Genomic DNA, 16,848 nt, shown 5'->3' with positions numbered 1-16,848 from the left:
TTTATAACTAGGAACAATTTTACCCTTAACGTCTAAAATTGTGCAATTATACCCCTAATATTAGCAGCCAAAAGCAATTTTACCCCTAACATTGACAAGTTTGGTCAATTTTTTGAGAAATAATTTATCAAACTGTCTTCTTAGTCATGAATATGATTAGACGTGAATTTTTTTTAAGAAAATAAAAAAATATATATATTGTCTTTTGTACATGTTGGATAAAAAAAATTCAAATATTTTGCCGAATTTATAAATATTAATTTTCAATTTTATTATTAAATCACAAAAAAAATCTTTTTTTAGAACTACTGATATATGTGTAATTGGTGTAGAATAAGAAATAAAATATTTATATTTTCTAATAATATCTGAAATCGACCCAACTTACCAATGTTATGTAAAATTGCTCTTAGTTGCCAACATTATGGGGAAAATTGCACCATTTAGATGTTAAGAGTAAAATTATTCCTAGTTGTAAACGTTATGAGCATTTTGTCACATTTTTTCTTTTATAATTTCATCGTTGATTAATTTGAAATATGTCCATTTTAGACATTTTAAATCCGAACAGTAACAGTTCAATATAATTTTACCAAACATTAGTAATTAAACAACTAATAACAAACAGCTAACAACAACAGCTAACAGCTTACTGCAACTGCAAACAGCTAACAACAACCGCAACCGCAACAACTATTAGCTAACAGCTAAACCAAACAGGCCCTAAATATTCATATTCATTTACTTAAGTATAGATTTATGAAGTTAAATTCATTTTAAATTATGGTCAAGTACAAAAGTTTGAACTTTATGTGATATTTCTCGTATTTAAGTAAATATATAGAATATATTTAAATAATTTTAATTACTAAATTGAAATTTGATTAAGAATGAATATTATGTTTTTTTAGAAGAAGGGTAATTGTTTTTTTATTGAAAAATAGTATATCTCGATCTAAGTAATTAAAAAATTACAATCCAAAAGTACATCATAGCAGTTTGAATTTGCATTTTCAATATTATAAACTGTGGTATATCAATAGTAGAGAGTGTTTGAAACTGTTTTTAGTATAACAGCGAGAAACACACTCCACCCATAATCGATTTTGTAGTATTTTCCTCCAAGAATGACTTCATGATTTTTCAATGAGTAAGATCTATGTGCTGATAAAAAAAATCTTATGTTTTTCTACGGAGGAGAACATGATAACATCCATATAGAAAGACATATCACAATCACTTATAAAAGGAGAAAGAACAAAAAAAAGAAACTACAAATAAAGAAGAACCTATCAAACCTATCATAGTATATCAATAAAAAAAATTATTCAATAAAAGAAAAAGCAAAACTAAACAAAAAATTAGCTTATCTTTCGGCAAAAAGTTGAAAGAAAACCTCAAAACCTTAATGAATAAGCTATGTTTGGATTCTTGGGAAAACAATTTTTGTGATGAAGTTCTTAGCGTGTTGGTTGAGAGCCTACCTATGATTGTAGAGGTCACGGGTGGGGTGGGTTGAGGGTTTTCCTTTGTTTTTAATGTAATTTCCCTTTGTTTAATGTGGATTAAATTTATATTTTATAAAATTTTGATTAAAATTTAAATTTGACCCTGCTTAGAGACGTTAGTGTTAAATTTGCACAATTTCATATGTTAGGGTTAAATTTTCATTTCGCTTGAAATATTAAGGTTAAATATTTAGTGCGTTACTGACAAAAAAAAAATTAGTGCGTTAACAACACAGTAAAATATCTTAGACAATTTCAAGTGAAGTGCATATATAGTCATAACAGTCAAACAAGTCTTTTTAAATTTTCGGTAGCATATGGTTAAAATTGATCTTGTTTAGAAACGTTAGGGTTAAATTTACACAATTTCATATGTTATGATGAAATTTGCACTCGCCTGAAACGTTAAGGTTAAATATATAGTGCATTTTTGTTTTTTTTTTTTTTTTTGTAGAAACAGGAAAGAAAACAAACCAACACCGAGACAAAAGCTAACCTGGGAAAAATATATAGTGCATTAATAATACAGTGAAATATTTTAGACAATTTCAAAAAAAAAGTTGTGATTAATTTATATGTGTCAGATTTAGTTTTTCACAACCGTCTAAAATATTTTAGACAGTGTTATTAATATAGTTACAAAAAAAATGTATGAAATTGCTTCAATTTATCGTCAAATTGGTTTAGAAGGTCCGATGTGGCTAAATAACAATCAAACAAGTCTTTTCAAATTTTTGGTATCGTATGGTTAAAATTGATATTGCTTGAAAACGTTAGTGTTAAATTTGCACAATTTGATATGTTAGGGTTAAATCTGCACTTCGCTTGAAACTGTTTAAAATATTTTACAGTTTGTTAATACACTAAATATTTTTTTTTGTCAACAAGGCACTAAATATTTAACCTTAACGTTTCAAGCGAATTGTAGATTTAACCTAACATATGAAATTGTACAAATTTAATCCTAACGTTTCCAAACAAGATTAAATTTAAATTCTAACCAAAATTTTATAAAACATAAATTTAATCTATATCAATATAATTTATATATAATTTTATTTTTATTTTTATAATATAACAAATAAAAAAAATGTAGACGAGATGGATGGATGGATGGATGGATGAAGACAAATACAAGTTTTTTTCCTTTTACTATGAGAAAAATAGTTAGAAGTTATTTACTCCAAAAGAAGAAAAGAAAAGGAGAGCAGTAGTCGGGTCAAATACGCACGCCCAACCCAGCCGCCGCCTTCCTCCCTCTCTCCCTCTTAATTTAATATTTCTTTTTATAATAAGAATTCTACTCAAACTATTTCTATCACAATTCACAATTACAATTTTGGTAGATTGAATTGAGGTATCAAGTCAAATTAGAGGTTTTAACTTTTAAATAAACTAGTCGAACACCAGTGAGATGCATGGGATATAAAACTTTTATGTAATTTAAATAAATAAATAAATTAATATATTTACTTTTAAGTAATTTTGTATCATGCTATAAAAAAAATTTACATTATGTATATTTAAAATTACAGTAAAACCTCGATAAATGCATATCCTTGGGATCGAAAAAAATATTCATTAAGCGATATTATTTATTTATCGATATATCAATATTTATTATTTTATAGATAATTTTTCATTGTAAAATGCATATATTATATGTGGTAAGAAAAATCAAAAGACATCAATTAAAGTATTACTTGAATCTAGAGACATTTAATTTTTTTGGTAAAACTTAATGCATTTAAAACTAAGTTTATATACATAGATAATGAAAATGTTTAGTATTTAGCTATAAAAGGTAGAAGATATATTCCAAGTACACATTCTTTTCTCATCCAATAATTATTTTTCATGTAATTCAATAATTATTGATTTATATTTTGTATGTAATTCAATAATTATTAATTTATATTTTCATTATGCTCTGAAGGATTTAAATATTTTTATTACTTAATGCATTTAGCGGGTTTATTACTTTAGTCTATTGGTCCAAGTCGGGACTGAAAGAATTTATGATATAAACGAGATTATTACTTTATCGAACATTCATTTATCGAGGTTTAACTGTAATATATATTTTTTATTGATAATTCAAATTAAATTAAATTAATTATGAAAATAATTGATTAATTTTTTTTTATAGAATTTTAATTAAAGGTGAATGCTTTATATATTTTACAAAATTCAATGATTTGTACTTTTTAGTAATTTTAATACATTTTCATTTTTTATAACTGGAATTATGTGAAACAATAATAATAAAATATGAGATTAATTAAGAAATATATTAGAATATAATGAAAAACCAAAAATTGAATTAAACTACAATTAAAATTAAATATTATATCTACGATATAAAAGAATTACAATCTATGTTAAACAAAAATTGAATTAAACTACAATTAAAATTAAATATTATTTCTACAATATAAAAGTATTACAATCTATATTAAAGTGGAAGCAACATCAATATATTATTGATGACTGATGTTGAACTCTTGATCGGATTCCTTCCCTGTGGGGAGCGCCGTTGGGTTCGGCGGGGGGAAGCTCCGATGCCAAAGTCAGTATATGATAAAAGAATAAACGGTAATGACAAAGTAGGGTTTAGAAGAGCGTGAATGTGTACTTCAATAGCTTGGGATGCAAGCTATTTATCACTACGCCAAAACCCTCTTCAGACGACGGTTCAAAACCGTCATCCCGCACGATATAAATCTGTCATAGGGCTCGCTGCCGTTTGATAAGGCATCAGACGACGGTCGAGTTCTGTCATCTTTCGACACGACAGATGACACGCGCTTCCTAAGCGTCTGTCATCTTTTCCATGTTACAACGACGTTCGACTTTGTCAAAACCGTAGTATTGGATAATTTCTAATGACAGCTTTTTTATATAAACCGTCATTGTAGTATGTAAAACCATAGACCTTTTTCTTGTCATACGACATTTTTTATTATTGTTTGTGTCATTGTAGATAAGTTACGACGATAGTTTTCCTCTTTGTTATTGTCGTTCAAAGATGTTTCAGTTGACGTTGCCTTTAATTTTTTTATCTTGTGCGTGGATTTCACATGACATTTTTCATTTAATCAAATGTCATAAAAGTCAATGAAATTTGACTACTTTAATTGTAAGACGACAGTCCTCTTTTTTATTAATGTCATCTTAGCGTTTTAGTCATGACAGTATTTCATTAACCTGGTATCGTGTCACGCGTCATAATATGACAATTTTTTTAATTTTGCGCTCATTTATTAATGCATTAGACGCCAGATTTTTTATCCCAACTGTGTCGCATAACATGTAACCCTTTAATGCACCTGTACATACTGCAATTGAAATTACATGATACTAATACTCCAATTACAACCAAGCTATAAACTTCATATATATAACTTAACTATCCATTATTTACATAACATGTACACCAGTTGTGCACAATATATACACAGAACCAATGGGATATCATTGTACAGCAAAAAAAGACCCAAAATATGCACAACAACAATGTACCACAAACTGATTATCATATTGTACGAAAACAGGATTACATGCACAATCACTTCAAGTAAAGAACATGATCTGTCCATTCTGTGCGGAGATGATCCAAATCCGAATGGCTGTAAGTCAATCCACACTTGTTTATCCACTACAAAACATAAATGTTTTACTATTAGGAATGTGCTCTATATCACTGATAACAACTGCATATATCTGAACATAATATTATGGTAATGAATTCTGGTACCTTTGCAACAAAGTTTAATTCCTTATCCATGACGATCTCCCGCATATACAGCATTATCCAAAAACCACATGTTTTATCATCTCGTTGCTCAGGTATCCTCTGTGGCACGAAATATAATGGTTAGACCCCAAAAAAGACAATATACACTTGCTTGTGTAACTGTAAAACTCACTAGAAGCGGTGTCATCTTCAGCTTGGTCTTCGTCACCTTCTTTGGGTCTTTCTGAGCATAATAGAACTCCATCGCACTGCAACAAGCATAACAACATGATAGCTTATGTGAGTAACTATTTGAATGGCGTACACATTAGAGGCATTTGGTAACTTACTTGCTCACAACATCCGTCCATTCTGTGGAATTTGGCAATCTCATTTTCAATGGATCTAACCAATATGATTTTTTCTTCTCAATGTCAACGACAGTGAGAGTCCAATGTGATCTGCAAACATTATCCATTTCAGCTGTATCAATGTCAGTTAATCAACTGATAAACACACAGTACAAAAGATTCATAGTTACCCTGAGTTGTAAGGAATAAGGAATATATAATTAGCACCACCCTGTTTGAACCGATCCATCAACTCCTTCGAGCGGTCCGTTGGAGTTTTCTTAGTTCCAAGAGCAAAAGTGGTACATGGATCAACAAATAACACCCTTTCTTCCATTAGTGCTTTTTTCAATACATGGTATAAATGACTGGGCAAACACATGTATAAGTGTTGATGAAATAGATATCCAAATTAATAAATTTGTATATTGCATTCATGTACCTAATGTAAAATGTAATTGTGCTTGCGGTCATCTCATGAAAGTGTACCATTGCATATAAATCGCTAGGCATCAATAATTGCTTTCGTTCTGCTCCGAACAACTTAGGTCCAAAAGTTTTGGTTATACATTTGATTCCATCCATCATATTGGTTCTCGCCCAGTTGCACAACTTCTGCAATGGTTGTGGTAAATTTGTTGGCAACTTAACGAAATCAATCGCCTCAGCCTCACTATTAACTTTCTTCAAGGCCTTCGCAAAAACTTTTGTTGCCTTGTTTGCCTCCTGATTGCAATAATTAAACATACATTATACAACCAAAGAAATAATCGAAACACATAATACATAAGAAATAAATGAATATTACCTCAACAGATTTGACACTACATAGCACCTTTGGCCATCCTACAATAGACCCCATTGCCTCCCTAACAACTTCCATTTCACCTTTTATCGGGTATGGAAGACATGCATCTCCATCATCAAATGACACAATCTCCACTCTATAATTGTCCTTTCCCAGTGGTCGCCCATAGATTGTCTGCTCTTCTTGGTCAATGTCTGATTGTATCAATCTGCCATGGGCAACAATCTTCCCACTCTCTTCCACTGATGGTGCAACCTCAATGTTAAGTTCATTGTCCTGATTCAACAATTTCAAATACAACTAATTAACTAAGTATATATAAGTGATAAATTCAACGAGCTGACAATCATAATAACCGTTTACCTCTGAGATCGTTGGAATCTTATATCCTGGGCCTTCACCAACAACTTCCTCTTCTATGGTATTAGAGACCTCTAATACCAACTTCTTCTTTGCCACAACTTCATATTTCCCTAATATCTCCTCTCTATCGATATCATCTCGATTACAACTACCTTCTCCTGATTTGCCATTGTAAGTTGTTGGTGCAGCTGTTGGGGATTCCTCAGTCGTAACCCCCTTGGACACAAGTTTCTCCATTCGATCTAGGTTTTGGACCATTTTCGCTTCAGACTTCTTTAACTCATCTTGATACATCTCATGTATCTTCTTCAATTCTTCTTCATGTTTCCTTGTTGACTCTTCCTCCCACTTTGCCCTTTCTGTTTCAAGCAATGCTTGCAACTCCTCATCTCGCTTCTTTCTTCCCCTCTTCTGACCCGGTAGCTTGAAGAATACTACCGGCTTCACAACACCCACTCCTCTAACCCTGCCACTGTGTTCTGGATTCCCTAATACCTCAGTTAGCACATCATTACTACCTTTGGCTTTAAACACACCTTCAGCCTCCTCCTTTTCCAGTTTCAACTATGGAAATAAACATATATAAATCAGTTATACATATGTGTTTTATCAATCACATTGTGTATTTGAATAAATGCTACTTACAATTCTTTTAACCGCCTCCTCTACTTCAGTGTCCATAAAATTTCCCAGTTTGTCTTGTCTTCCCTTTATCCAATATGTGTGCCTGCTGATTTTTTCCACTTCCTCTTTTGATAGCTCTGAGGTCTACCATATAGTACGAATAATATCAAAAATCATGCAAATCTGAAGTATGAAAATAGACAATAAACGACTATACCATTTCAACCCGGATTCCTCTGTACCCCTTGTGAGACATCCGATGGTTGTACTTGTTCTTTTGCCGCTTGGATATCTGCACTTGGCGGATATCCTAAACAATAAAGCCATATATATGTGTGTATTTGTTAGCATGGCACATACAAACTAACAAATTAAGAGTACAACATATACGTAAATCAAATGGCAAACCATGTGCTGATTTGTAAGCCGATCGGATACAAACTGATGCCAGTCGTCCTTATTCATGAACCGGTAGTCATCAGGAACCTTTTGCAAGACTTCAACATCATCCTTGTGGGGCATGATATACTTGGACATAAGTAAAGACTTGAAGTTCCTCCATTTGGTTGCAGCAGATACCAGGACTTCCTTCTTTTGACTCGGTGATAGCACAAACAAAGACTAAAGAACAACATACAAGTACAGTCTAAAGAACAGCATACAAATAACGTCTAAAGAACAACATACAAATAACATCTAAAGAACAGCATACAAATATGTGTATACCGTAACAGATTCCCAAAGCTGTTCCTTTGCATCAACTGACACTTGTCTCCAGTCTTTGTACGCGATGGATATCCTCGTGCGTGCCAACACTCCTATATAAGATTGCATCCACCCAAACTCCTTGCCAATAGGATCTCCATGGCGATTATACTTAATGTGCATCTTCTTCATCCGAATCATGGCTTGGGTCAGCCACGCCATAGTCACGGTCTCACGTTTTAGCAGTTTTAACCCACCAGTCACATTTGTGATTTCAGGTTCGTCGACAACAGGTGGCGATTCAGAGGGAGGTGAACTCGATTGACGTTTACTGAGGGTTGTGATCGCTGTCTCATCATTATTGGGTGACTCTTTACGTTTTCTATTGCGTTCCAATGACTTCTTAGCAACTTGCTTTATTTTTTTTGCAAGTTGTCGTGCATGCATTTTTTCTGGTGCTCCTCTCGTATTAGAGCTGGGTGCCATGATGATATTCCTGAAGTTGCATCAATAAAAACATAGATGAAGGAAACTTGTAGGTAAATGACATTAGGAGTATGCACAATAACTCACAATCAATCACATTATAACCAAAGCAAGTTCACACACAATAACTCAAGCAAATCACATTGATTTCATCAAACATTAATTATTCCAAAGTGTACAAGTAAATCCAGATTGACATACATTGTATAAGAACAAGCAAACAAACAATTTCATCATAATTTCACTTATCAATCCAGATTGCTTCTTCTCCTGGTCTAGCATATGAAACTGTACAATCGGTGTCAACATCATCGGAGGTAGGAACATTCAGTGGATGTTCATCGAATATCCTGCTATTATCATCATCATAATAATCATCATCAACCACATCAGCTTCATCTTCGTCATCACATTTGAAATATTTATCTGGGCACGTCACGACAACTGACCATTCAGGATCCAAGGGGTCCTCAATGTAAAATATTTGCTTTACATGGGTAGCCAGCACGAATGGATCGTTCAAATGACCTATTCTATCGAGTTTGACCAAAGTAAAGCCTATATCGTCTACTTTCACCCCTCTATCTGACTCAACCCAATCACACAGGAATACTGGAATCCTAAAGTGGTAGTAGTCCACTTCCCAAATCTCACTGATACGGCCATAAAAATTCATGTCCATAGTCTTAGGCCTTTTATCCTTCGCGCTTGCAAACTGCATAGCATCAGCAACTAAGAAGACACCACTGTTTTGAACTGATCTGGTAACATCCCGTGCTTTTGTGTTGAAATCAACGCCGTTGACATGATAACCCTGATATGTAGGAACATGACTATTCGGTCCAGAAGCAAGCCACCTCAAGGTCTCTGAAATGGCAGACTTGTCAACTCTTATTTCATTTGAAACCTGACGAATGAAATCATTTATAGTTAGTACACAACAACCCATTACTTCAACTGAATATGCATAATTACCCTGAAAAATAAATTCATGTAAAAATTACCCTGTTTTTAAGCCAATCGGGAAATGTCTTGTTTTGTCTATCTCTCATCCACTTAGGATTCTTTTTTTGGTCGGGATAACTCAACTCTAAGAACTTCATATGCTCCCTGCAATTCATACATAGTTCATAGATAAGCAATAATTACTTATTCTACAAACAAAAAAAAATAAAGCAAAATCACAAGGTATACACGATAGTACTTACAGAAAATAAGGTTGTACATCTTCACAGTTTTGCAAAACTGTTAAATGAGCCTAATGCAGTTGTTCTGAGTCCACATGTACAATTGTAGGGGCAGATAAAGACTTGCATCCATTTACTAGTCCCTTCACGTTCCTTCTAGGAAGCCCCACAGTTGCAACATCTCCATTACTCATATGCTCTTGAACAAATTCTACGGCTTCTTCAACAATGTAGCACTCCACAATGCAACCCTCAGGAAATTGTCGATTATGAACCATTCCTTTAAACACTTTCATATACCTATCAAAGGGGTACATCCATCTATAAAATACCGGACCGCACAACTCGACTTCTCTTACAAGGTGTAGGGTTAAGTGAATCATTATGTCAAAGAAAGAGGGTGGGAAAAACTTTTCAAGCAAACATAGGGTATTGACAAGCTCACTTTGGATTTTGTGAAGGACTGATATGTCGATTACTTTAGTGCAAACAGATTTAAAGAATAAGCAGAATCGAATGATGGCAATTCTAACAGGTGTGTCCAACACTGAACGCAATGCAATGGGCATTATCAATTGCATTATAACATGGCAATCATGAGACTTTAAATTACCTATTCTGGAATCTTTTAACGAAACAAGGTTCCGTACATTAGATGAAAAGCGAGATGGAGTCTTCATATTGAAAAATGAATTGCAGACAATCTTTCGTTCTTCCGCATACAAGTTGACCTGACTCATAGGCAACTTGTCTCTCTTCTCACTAGATGTGGGTTTCAAGTCAGTACGGATCCCTGTATCAATCATATCATTTCTAGCTGCAACTCCATCCTTTGTTTTACCCGGTATGTTCAATAGTGTCCCAAGAATAGACTCACAACAATTCTTTTCAATATGCATTACATCTAGATTATGCCTGACTGGAAGGAATTTCCAATATTCTAGTTCGTAGAATACAGACTTCTTCTTCCAACATGATCTAGACTCAGGGTCACCCTTATACGGAACATATTTCTCACCCTTCCCATTAGCTTTGGGCAAGCATTATACTCTTTCATATAACTCCTCCCCAGTTAATGGTTTAGGAGGATCATCCTTTTCTACAGTATTATCAAAAGCAGAAGCTTGCTTCCTATAAGGATGGTTTCTTGCAGTCCACCTACGAGTCCTTATATAAGCCATCTTTTTAGAATACTTCAACCTTATCGGGTTGGTCTGGTCAATGCATATAGGACATGCATTGTACCCTTTAACAATGCTCCCTGATAAGTTCCCATAAGAGGGAAAATCGTTAATAGTCCACAACAAGACCCCTCTCAACCTAAAGTATTCTCCTCTCACTGCATCATACACCCGATCAATTCCATCATCCCACAAGATTTTTAGGTCATCTATTAAAGGCTTCAAGTACACATCAATATCATTTCCAGGCTGCTTGGGTCCAGAAATTAACAAAGTTAACATCATGTACTTTCGTTTCATACATAGCCATGGCGGAAGGTTATAAACAACCATTATGACTGGCCAACACGAGTAGGTGCTGCTAAGATTGCCAAATGGGTTAAAACCATTTGAAGATAGTCATATCCTAAGGTTCCTAGGTTCACTACCAAAATCTGGCCACTTAGTGTCAATCATTTGCCAAGTTGGGGAATCAGCTGGATGTCTCATCAATCCATCCTTTTTCCTACCAGTCGAGTGCCAAGTAAGTTCCTTAGCGGTAACTGTGGACTGAAACATTCTTCTAAACCTTGGGATTGGTGGAAAATACCATAAAGTCTTAGCAGCTACCTCTACCTTCTCTGTATTATCCCTAGCTAGTTTCCACCTAGAGACATTACATGATGGACATCGAGTAGCACCCTCATTAACATCTCTATACAAAATGCAGTCATTTGGACATGCATCAATCTTCTCATATTTCATCCCTAAAGCATGAAGAGTTTTTTTGGCCTCATTGGCAGACATTGGCATTTCATTCCCATCAGGAAGTAGGGTGTGAAACAACAATAAAATGTCAGTATAACAAGACTCGGTCAGACCATGTTTAGCTTTCAGATTAAAGGTTTGTAGTAAACCATTCATCTTGGTGGATTTAGTACAACCAGGATACAAAGGCTTGTCTACATCATGAACGAAATGCATAAATTCATCTGACTCTACTGAGCATCCATATTCTTCTAAGTCTCTCCCTAAGTCATGGTTCACTTCAACTGTTTCAAAACTCTCACTTATATGATTTGAGTCTGCAATAGAACACTCACCGTGCCATACCCAAGTTGTATATGTTTTCATAATTCCATTACAAATTAAATGATCCTTAATAAATTCAATACTACCACCTTTAAGGTTACAACATTTGACACAAGGACAGAAAATATAGTTCGAGTTTGTAGCATTAGCAGTTGCAAACTTCAGAAACTCTTGTAAGCCTATTCTAAACTGTAGTGATGTCCTATCAGCCACCATCCATGATTTATCCATCTTGAACAAACATAATCTATAATCAGTTGTATTCTAACTAATAATTAACAATAAACACATACATTGACAAACATAAAACAGCAGAGAAACCCAAAATATATATGAAAATGTATCTGCAAGACTATAAACCCAACATCAAAAGTACATTAAAGAATCATCTCCAAAGTAAACACAACATCAAAAGTACATGAAAGAATCATCCAAAGTAAACCCAGCATCAAAAGTACATGAAAGAACCATCCAAAGTAAACCCAGCATCAAAAGTACATGAAAGAAACATCCAAATAGAACAGCATTGCCAAAAAACCAGATAAACACAAAAAATAACTAGATATACTAAAACCACATAAAACCCTTATTTCAGAATGTCAATACCTAATTTTAAGCAAACAAACTTCGAATTATAGAAAGAATATGCAGTAGATTAAGTCAAAACTAACATGCAGATAGTCTAATAATTTCAAGAACAATCGTCATAAACATAGCGTAATGTGTTAAATAAACCCTAAAACGAACCTTACCGAGATGAAGAATTAACGAGTTAGAAGACGATTCACCTGATTGAGAGAGATAAACCAAGCAGGAGAAGATGAATTGTGTTTAGGGCTTTTGCAAAGGTGGAGATCGAAGGAGAAGAGGAGGATCGAAAGACTGGGTTTAGGCTAAATTTGCCTTATATACCCCGTTCTTTTTTTAAGCGCGCAAACTAAAAGTTAGAGTTTTTGCTCCCCCGCTTTTCTAAGTTTTGGTTGCCGCTTTTTTATTTCCGTACAACAATGACAGTCATTTATTCGAAGTGTCATCTGATGGTTAAGTGACTTTTCCATCAAAATCGCGTTCTTTTGGGATGACAGCATACTGTAACCGTAACGTCATCTGAGACGCGAGCGCATTTTTTATTTCGCCTTCCGATGACATAGAATTAAAATAATATCACGAAACATATTCAGACGACACGAAAACAAATGTCTGTCATGTATCTTGTGTCATGTAAAAGGGAAAATGGCATAGTGTATAGTCATGTAGTCGTAACTCCAAGTAACTAGAAAGTCTCCATTAATGCCTCATTAATGGCGGTTACTGATCTTATTCAAGTATGACCGTTAGCTCATTAATGGGTTATTAGTTGCCTTTATTGGGAATCGGCTCAGCGTTTCAACGGGCGGATCGAGGCATAATGGCGGGTCTCTCATAGGTTTGACTACGGATAGCGTGTGGAGGAATCTATGTGATCCGCCACTTTGGTAGCTTGCTTGATACGCCATAGCTTTCCCGATCGTCTGAATACGCGGTCGTTTTGGTTAATATTCCTTTCAGTCCCGTAAATAATATCTCGATGTTATCAGAAGCCCCCCCAAAGTAATATTAAAGTCCTTTAGGGCTTTTGAACTCCCTGGCGTGTCGTCAAGAGGCGTCGTTCAAACTTCCCCGACTGGTATCGCAACCTCAAAATCGTTTTGAAGTTCGATAAGATAGGGTATGTACTTGATACACTAATACCCCCTAACCCAGCTGATGATGTTCCCATCGAAGAGATCGATGCTTACCAAATGCACAAGGCTGATGACGATCATGCGGGATGCATCATACTTGCATCGATGACACCAGAATTGCAAAGGCAACATGAGGAAATGGATGTCTATTCCATCATCATGCACCTAAAGGAGTTGTTTGGGAAACAGACTAGGTGCGAACGCTACGAGATATCAAAATTGTTATATCGTTGCAGGATGCAAGAGGGCACATCTGTGATGAAACATTGTGTCAAGATGATTGGCTATTTTACCAAGCTTTCTAATATTGGATTCGCAATGGATAACGAACTAAGTGTGGACTTAATTCTTCAATCCCTCCCAGAGAGTTATTCACAGTTCATCATGAACTACCAGATGAATGACTTGCAAACCTCTCTTGAAGAGCTTGCAAACATGCTCAAGACAATTGAGCCCAATATGAAGAAAGACAAGGCAACACCGGCTCTTATCATAGAGGGATCAAAGAAGAGGAAAAGGAATTTTCCCAATCCTAAACATTCCAAGAAAGGTAAGAGGGTCATGCCCACTAGAGCTAAGGGAAAGGAAGTGAAGAAGCCTAAAGGAAAGTGCCACTTCTGTGGTAAAGACGGACATTGGAGAAGGAATTGCAAGGAGTACCTAGCATCCCTCAAGAAGGGAAAAGACAGTGCTTCAACATCTGGTTTGTTTTATATTGAAATAAATACAATTTCACAGTCTGAATCTTGGGTACTTGATACCGGATGTGGATCTCATATTTGTACGAATATGCAGGAACTAAATCGGACTAAGGAATTGAAGAAGGGAAGCGTAAACTTGCGAGTAGGAAATGGAGCAAGAGTTGCCGCCCTCGATGTTGGAGATTATGCTTTGAGTTTGCCCTTTGGGCTTGTAATAGAATTAAGGAACTGTTTGTATGTTCCAGAAATGTCTAGAAACATTATTTCTATTAGCTGTCTTGTTGATGACGGCTTTCATATTTCAATAAAGAACAAACATTGCGAGTTTTATAGAGATGAGATTTTCTATTTTTCCGCAATATCACAAAATGGGATTTATGTGCTAGATGACAAAATTTCTGTATTCGCGATTGGTACCAAAAGACATAAGCTAGATAATTCGACTTACTTGTGGCATTGTCGTTTAGGCCATATAAACAAAAGACGCATGATTAAGCTACATCAAGATGGGCTTATAGATTCAATTGATTCTGAATCATTGGAAACATGTGAAGCCTGTTTAAAAGGTAAAATGACAAAGACACCCTTTAGCAATAAAGGTGAGCGTGTATCAGACACTCTAGGATTAATACATTCAGATGTATGCGGTCCTATGTCAGTCCAAGCAAGAGGAGGATTCAGATACTTCATAAGCTTCATAGACGACTATACCAGATATGGTTATGTCTACTTGATGAAGCACAAGTCCGAAGCTTTTGAGAAATTCAAATGCTTCAAGAATGAAGTAGAAAATCAATTAGGAAAGAAAATAAAGATACTTCGATCCGATCGAGGTGGTGAATATCTTTCAGATGATTTCCTGAATTATCTAACTGAATGTGGGATATGCTCACAATGGACACCTCCTTATACACCACAACACAACGGTGTATTCGAGATGAGGAACCGTACCTTACTAGATATGGTACGATCTATGATGAGCATAGCATTACTTCTAAAGACATTCTGGGGCTATGCCTTAGAAACTGCCCTCTTCACCCTAAATCGAGTACCAACTAAATCCACCAGTTCCACACCATATGAATTGTTTGTTGCTAGGAAAACCACATTTTCATTCATGAGAGTATAGGGTTGTTCAACATTTGTCAAACGCGTAGCGTCAGACAAACTAGATTTTAAATCTGATAAATGTTTCTTCATTGGATACCCTAAGGAAACTATGGGGTATTACTTCTATCATTCAGATGATCAGAAAGTAATAGTATCCAAGCACGCAACCTTCTTGGAGAAAGAGTTTCTCGAAGAAACAGAAAAGGGAAGCATGATAGAACTTGATGAAGTTCAAGAAGAAGAAACACCGACTGAAACAACAGAGGCGGTTGAGGAACCCGAAGCAGTCCCATTGGATGAGACTCAAGTGCCACCTACTCATAGATCACAAAGAGTTCATGAACTCCCAGTTAGATATGGTTTTCTAGTGGGAGATGATGATGAGGTTCCCGTGTTAGACGACGAACCCGAAAACTACGAAGAGGCTCTAACCAGTCCAGATTCTAAAGCATGGCTCGAGGCCATGGATTCTGAAATGGATTCCATGTACACCAACCAAGTGTGGACTTTGGTTGATCCACCCGAAGGGATAAAACCCATTGGGTGCAGGTGGATCTTCAAGAAGAAGACTGACATGGATGGAAAGGTTAGCACCTATAAAGCTAGGTTAGTAGCGAAAGGATATCATCAGAAACAAGGAATTGATTATGACGAAACTCTCTCCTGTGGCTATGTCCAAATCAATCAGAATAATGCTCACTATTGCCGCTCACTACGATTACGAGATTTGGCAAATGGATGTGAAAACAGCTTTCCTAAACGAAAACCTGCTTGAGGATGTATATATGATGCAGCCCGAAGGTTTCACATTGTAGTTTGGGAAAACTCAATAATGTATTATTGGAACATTAGGTATTTATATACAAAGTGGTATAGATGCTAATAGGTCCCTGAACTAATATTCTAATAGGTCCCTAAACTATTATCTATATACAATTACATACATTACACTCCCCCTCAAGCTGGAGCATAGATATTTGACATGCCCAGCTTGTTACAGATGTAATTTACCCGAACCCCATTTAAGGCTTTGGTAAAAATGTCTCCAAGTTGTTCATTGGTGCCAATATAGGCTGTAGCAATGATGTTTTCTTCTAGCTTTTCACGAACAAAGTGACAATCTATTTCAATGTGCTTAGTACGTTCACGGAACACAGGATTGGAAGCAATATGAAGAGCTGCTTGATTATCACACCATAATTTTGCCGGAGTGGTGACGTTGAACCCAAGTTCGGAGAGGAGATGACGAATCCACATAATCTCACACACTGATTGAGACATCGCTCGATATTCA

The sequence above is a fragment of the Euphorbia lathyris genome, chromosome 3 (genome assembly GCF_963576675.1).
Source record: "Euphorbia lathyris chromosome 3, ddEupLath1.1, whole genome shotgun sequence".
Taxonomy (NCBI): domain Eukaryota; kingdom Viridiplantae; phylum Streptophyta; class Magnoliopsida; order Malpighiales; family Euphorbiaceae; genus Euphorbia; species Euphorbia lathyris.
Note: the sequence above shows the minus strand (reverse complement) of the source record.